At 44.9% G+C, this 6,915-nt stretch overlaps 1 protein-coding gene across 1 annotated transcript in view; it reads right to left on the minus strand.

The window, feature by feature from the left end:
• Nucleotides 1–3,207, minus strand: part of NUGGC (nuclear GTPase, germinal center associated) — a 92,589-nt gene extending 89,382 nt beyond the window's left edge. The window contains exon 1 of the mRNA XM_073335534.1: nt 2,598–3,207. The gene's annotated coding sequence lies outside the window, so the exon portion shown is untranslated. The remainder of the gene's footprint in view (nt 1–2,597) is intronic.
• Between the last annotated feature and the right edge of the window lie 3,708 nt (nt 3,208–6,915).

Genomic DNA, 6,915 nt, shown 5'->3' on the forward strand with positions numbered 1-6,915 from the left:
AGTGAGAGCAGCAACTTGCTTCCTTGCAGATGAGAATAAGGCAGCCAAGGCAGCAGCAGGCCATCAGAAGTGTGAGGCAGAGATTAATAAATTGTGTGCCCAACTGAGAGCCCATAAAGGGGTAGTAGCGGCTATAAGGTTGAGGGAGGAATGCGATTTGGAGCCCCCTGGGAAAAAAAATACCCCCTGATGCTGACCCCAAAAACCCATTCAACCCTGATTCGCCACAAATACATAATGTTGCCCCTCTTTCCACAAGGGAGGTTAAACACAGAGTTGCAGGAGCCGATCTTCCCACAACAGAGCTGGTCAAGGACGTAGTAAGATGGTCTCCTAATCAGGAAACCATAAGTCACACAAGCAATTTCCTTAGAAACAGGGTGTAGCCTCCTTTACTCTGGCAACCATCCAAACAAACAGTGAAACAGGAAGGGGAGAAGATTAGCATCCCAGCAGGGTGGCTGGTAACATGAAACTTGTTAGAACCTGAAATGTCCTATATGCAAAATCACTGTTGCATTGTGTGTCAGAAGAACAGAAAGAAAGAAAGAAACTGAAAGAGAGAGAAAAGCAAGAAATGGCAATGCTTTTAAGATTAGCAACTCAGATTAGCCGGATCTCATTCCCATTGATTTTAGTATGTGCAGAATCTGCCCCTGAGATTTTTGATTTTAGACACAGTGGTGGCAGATAACAGAACAAGGAGCAATAGTCTCAAGTTGTAGTGCGGGAGGTCTAGGTTGGATATTAGGAAACACTATTTCACTAGGAGGGTGGTGAAGCACTGGAATGGGTTACCTAGGGAGGTGGTGGAATCTCCTTCATTAGAGGTTTTAACCACCCGGCTTGACAGAGCCCTGGCTGGGATGATTTAGTTGGGGTTGGTTCTGTTTTGAGCAGGGGGTTGGACTACGTGACCTCCTGAGGTCTCTTCCAACCCTGATCTTCTATGATTCTGTTATTTACAAAGCAAAAAACAAACAAACAAAAAATGAAAAACTAAATATGAAAACACCTTGCTCTCATAATTTGATATGAAGGTACTTTACACACATATCTTGTATAGAAATACAGGGGTCTCAGCCTATTCTCATTGAAGTCAATGGAAAGGCTCCCTGAGGGAGCTGAATCAGACCCATTGTGTGTGTGTCATCATGCATACATAGGTTTTAGAAAGGATGCAAATTTCAGCTTTAAACAGAAACCATGTTATACCCATAACTATGGTTCATCAATACCCCATGCTGCTCATACACATGGGCACTAATAATACTGTCAGGTCTGAACTGCAGCAGATCAGCAATGGCTACCAGGCTCTGGAAGCTAAGGTGAAGGGACCAGGGGTGTAGGTTCTGTTCTTATCCATCCTGCTGGATGAGGGTAAAGGCCCAGGCAGGGACATGTGCCTCCTGGAGATTAATGCATGGCTGTGCAGATGGTGTCCATGGGAGGACTTTGGCTCACTCAACCATGGGATGCTGTGGTCTGCTGGGGAGAGATTGGGTCCACCTGACCAAGATGGGGAAGAGCATCTTGAGTCTCCGATTTGCCAACCTAGTGAGCAGGGCATCAAACTAGGCTCAAAGGATGCAAGTGACAAAAGACCACAAGTAAGTATATAAAAAAAGGCGACCTTAACAGAGGGTTAGATTTTGGGAGGGACACAGAAAATTATAATAGGGTTATAGAAGCTACAAGAGGGAAATCAAGGGGGGAATCTGATCAGCATCTTAGATATCTATATACAAATGCAAGGCAGATGGGGAATAAACAGGAAGAACTGGAAGTATTAGTACACCAGAACAGTTATGATTTAATTGGCATCACAGAGACTTGGTGGCTTAAGACTCATGACTGCAATGTTGGTATAGAGGGGCATGGTTTGTTCAGGAAGGATTGGCAGGGTACAAATGGAGGAGGGGTTGCATCATATATCAAGAATATATATATACAGATTCTGAGGTCCAAAAGGAGGTGGGAGGCAGACGAGTTGACAGTCTCTGGGTAAAGATAAAAAGGAGTAAAAAATCGGGGTGATACAATGGTAGGCGTCCCACAGTAGGCCACCAAATCAGAAGGTGGTAGATGAGGCATTTCTAGAACAAATAACAGAAATATCCAAAACATAAGCCCTGGTCATAATGGGGGACTTTAACTACCTAGATATGTGTCCAGTAAGTTCTCGGGATGTACTGGGGACAACTTTTTGTTCCAAGAATTGGAGGAAGTAACCGGGGGAACGGCCATTTTAGACTTGATTCTGACTAAGGGGGAGGAATTGTTTGTGACTCTGAAGGTAAAAAGCAATTTGGGCGAAAGTGATCATGGAATGATAGATTTCATGATTGAAAGGAAAGGAAGGAGTGAGAGCCACAGAATAAGGCCATGGAATTAAAATAGACTTTAAGAGAGAATTGGTAAGTAAGTGTTACCAACTCATCCAGGATTCTCCCAAGGGTTTAATCTTTGGTGGTGGAGTGGCTGAATACACAGAGTCGAGGTCTTCTTTGAAACCTTTATTTAACAGCAGAAGGCATTCATATAGTCATTCTCCCGACTATAAGCCAGCTATCCATAATAGTCAATGCAAGGCTTACCTTTCAATGACTGGGAAGCTTGGTGGGTTGAGATGGATTCACTGTCCAGCTCGTTCTTCCTCAGGCTGATCCTTCTTCCTCTGCCTAATTCAGCTCCTCCCTTATCATAAAATTTCCTATGACTCTTGCACTGAGTGATCCAAGCTTTAATGATACATTCAAACTAGCAACAGTCAACTACCAACTGCTAATACTTGTTAACCCTTTCCTAGCTGCTTGAGAGAGAGAAAGAAAAGAAACAAAACTTGATTAAGAACATTCAGTTCTACAGTGAATACGGTACAGCAGGTAAAAACACAGTTAACAGTCAGTCCTGTAATCAGTGCGTCAGAGCACGTAAAACACGCCACACTCAATTCAGCAGTCAGTGTGGCAGGGCAAGTCCCATGCACTCAAAGGGTTAACCTTCAGCTCCGAAAGCAGCAAGCAGCAACCCTTAGCTGTGCAAGCAGCAAGGGCATCTGTGCTCCAGGTGTTCCAGAGGAGGAGAATTAGGAGAATTCTCTCTGCTCCTACTCCTGTAGGACCTTACTGGGAGCTCATGGGAAGAAAACCTCAGGGAAAAAGAAGTTCAGGAGAGCTGGTGGTCTCAAGGAGGCAGTATTAAAGGCACAACTGCAAACTATCTCTGGGCAAAGGAAAGATAAGTAGAATGGTAAGAGGCCAATATGGCTCCATCAGGAGCTCTTTAATGACCTGAAAATAAAAAGGAATCCTACAAAAAGGAGAAACATGAACAAATTGCTAAGGAGGAGTACAAAAGAATAGCACAAGAACGTAGAAACAAAATCAGAAAGGCTAAGGCACAAAATGAGTTAAATAGCAAGGAACATAAAAGGGAACAAGAATAGATTCTTTAAATACATTAGGAGCAAGAGAATAACAAAGGAAAGTGTAGGTCCTCTACTTAGTGGGGAAGGTGATCTACTAACTGATGACATCAAAAAAGCAGAGGTGTTTAATGCCTGTTTTGCTTCAGTCTTCACTAGAAAAGTTAATGGTGACCAGATACTGAACACAATGAATATTAACAAGAGGAAAGGAAAACAAGCCTAAGTAGGGAAAGAACAGGTTAAAGAATATTTTGCATAAGTTAGATGTATTCAGGTCGTCAAAGCCTGATGAAATTCATCCTAGGGTAATTAAAGAACTACCTGAAGCAATCTCAGATCCATTAACAATTATTTCTGAAAAAAAAATTCTGAAACCTCCTGGAGGACTGGTGAGGTCTCAGAAGACTGCAGAATCATAGAATCATATAACCATAGAATATCAGGGTTGGAAGGGACCTCAGGAGGTCATCTAGTCCAACCCCCTGCTCAAAGCAGGACCAATCCCCAACTAAATCATCCCAACCAGGGCTTTCTCAAACCTGATCTTAAAAACCTCAAAGGAAGGAGATTCCACCACATCCCTAGGTAACGCATTTCAGTGCTTCACCACCCTCCTAGTGAAAACGTTTTTCCCAATATCCAACCTAACCTCCCCCACTGCAACTTGAGACCATTACTCCTCATTCTGTCATCTGCTAACACTGAGAACAATCTAGATCCATCCTCTTTGGAACCCCCTTTTCAAGTAGTTGAAAGCAGCTATCGAATCCCCCCTCATTCTTCTCTTCCGCAGACGAAACAATCCCAGTTCCCTCAGCCTTTCCTCATAAGTCATGTGTTCCACTCCCCTAATCATTTTTGTTGTCCTCCGCTGGACTCTTTCCAATTTTTTCACATCCTTCTTGTAGTGTGGGGCCCAAAACTGGACACAGTACTCCAGATGAGGCCTCACCAATGTCGAATAGAGGGGAATTATCATGTCGCTCGATCTGCTGGCAATGCCCCTACTTTTACATTCCAAAATGCCATTGGCCTTCTTGGCAACAACGGCACACTGTTGACTCATATCCAGCTTCTCATCCACTGTAACCCCTAGGTCCTTTTCTGCAGAACTGCTGCCGAGCCCTTCGGTCCCTAGTCTGTAGCGGTGCATGGGATTCTTCTGTCCTAAGCGCAGGACTCTGCACTTGTCCTTGTTGAATCTCATCAGATTTCTTTTGGCCCAAACCTCTAATTTGTCTAGGTCCCTCTGTGTCCTATCCCTACCCTCCAGCGTATCTACCACTCCTCCCAGTTTATTGTCATTTGCAAATTTGCTGAGGGTGCAATCCACACCATCCTCCAGATCATGGGAGAGGGGAACGATCATGTCCCTCAATCTGCTGGCAATGCCCCTACTTATACAGCCCAAAATGCCATTGGCCTTCTTGGCAACAACGGCACACTGTTGACTCATATCCAGCTTCTCGTCCACTGTCACCCCTAGGTTCTTTTTTGCAGAACTGCTGCCGAGCTATTCGGTCCCTAGTCTGTAGCAGTGCATGGGATTCTTCCGTCCTGGGTGCAGGACTCTGCACTTGTCCTTGTTGAACCTCATCAGATTTCTTTTGGCCCAATCCTCCGATTTGTCTAGGTCCCTCTGTATCCTATCCCTACGCTCCAGCGTATCTACCTCTCCTCCCAGTTTAGTGTCATCTGCAAACTTGCTGAGGGTGCAATCCACACCATCCTCCAGATCATTTATGAAGATATTGAACAAAACCGGCCCCAGGACCGACCCTTGGGGTACTCCACTTGATACCGGCTGCCAACTAGACATGGAGCCATTGATCACTACCCGTTGAGCCCGACAATCTAGCCAGCTTTCTATCCACCTTATAGTCCATTCATCCAGCCCACACTTCTTTAACTTGCTGGCAAGAATACTGTGGGAGACAGCGTCAAAAGCTTTGCTAAAGTCAAGGAACAACATGACCACCGCTTTCCCCTCATCCACAGAGCCAGTTATCTCGTCATAGAAGGCAATTAGATTAGTCAGGCATTACTTGCCCTTGGTGAATCCATGCTGACTGTTCCTGATCACTTTCCTCTCCTCTAAGTGCTTCAGAATTGATTCCTTGAGGACCTGCTCCATGATTTTTCCAGGGACTGAGGTGAGGCTGACTGGCCTGTAGTTCCCTGGATCCTCCTTCTTCCCTTTTTTAAAGATGGGCACTACATTAGCCTTTTTCCAGTCCTCCGGGACTTCCCCGGATCGCCACGAGTTTTCAAAGATAATGGCCAATAGCTCTGCAATCACTTCCGCCAACTCCTGTAGCACTCTCGGATGCAATGCATCCGGCCCCATGGACTCGTGCTCGTCCAGCTTTTCTAAATAGTCCCGAACCACTTCTTTCTCCACAGAGGGCTGGTCACCTCCTCCCCATGCTGTGCTGCCCAGTGCAGTAGTCTGGGAGCTGACCTTGTTTGTGAAGACAGAGGCAAAAAAAGCATTGAGTACATCAGCTTTTTCCACATCCTCTGTCACTAAGTTGCCTCCCTCATTCAGTAAGGGGCCCACACTTTCCTTGACTTTCTTCTTGTTGCCAACATACCTGAAGAAACCCTTCTTGTTACTCTTAACATCTCTTGCTAGCTGCAACTCCAGGTGGGATTTGGCCTTCCTGATTTCACTCCTGCATCCCCGAGCAATATTTTTATACTCTTCCCTGCTCATTTGTCCAATCTTCCACTTCTTGTAAGCTTCTTTTTTGTGTTCAAGATCAGCAAGGATTTCACTGTTAAGCCAAGCTGGTCGCCTGCCATATTTACTATTCTTTCTACACATCGGGATGGTTTGTCCCTGTAACCTCAGTAAGGATTCTTTAAAATACAGCCAGCTCTCCTGGACTCCTTTCCCCCTCATGTTATTCTCCCAAGGGATCCTGCCCATCAGTTCCCTGTGGGAGTCAAAGTCTGCTTTTCTGAAGTCCAGGGTCCATATGTCCTAGGGATGGGGGTTCCACGACCACCGCTAGATTGTCCATCTAGTTCAACTTTCACCTGGAGTATGTCATCTGAGACTAACTTTTCTCTGTGATAAGTCTTCAAAACCTTGGAGATTTCTTCTAGGGGAACTTGTGACAAAATCTGGTGATAGGTAGATGCAGATCAGTGAAACAGCAAGTCCAGTATTAAGCTCTATTGTTGTAGGAATTCCTCGATCAAGGTTGTAACCAAATGCCATCTCTGACTCCAGCTTCTGATAACACATGTAGTGCAAGATCTTGGTCAGCGTCACTAGAGCTCTTATCTTTTCCCACATTAAGAATTCCCAACTTCAATCCCTTCTTAGATTTAGTCTTCAGAGGTGTCTTCTTGAATGTACAGTTACTGTGTTGTTGGTCATTGAACTGTGTAACATGTCATGCCAATGTCTCCTTTATTCTGGCACTTGCTGCAAATAACCTGATGTTCTCAGCGATCCAGTTTGTGCACAAAGGTCA

The sequence above is a fragment of the Lepidochelys kempii genome, chromosome 3 (assembly GCF_965140265.1).
Source record: "Lepidochelys kempii isolate rLepKem1 chromosome 3, rLepKem1.hap2, whole genome shotgun sequence".
NCBI classification, from domain to species: domain Eukaryota; kingdom Metazoa; phylum Chordata; order Testudines; family Cheloniidae; genus Lepidochelys; species Lepidochelys kempii.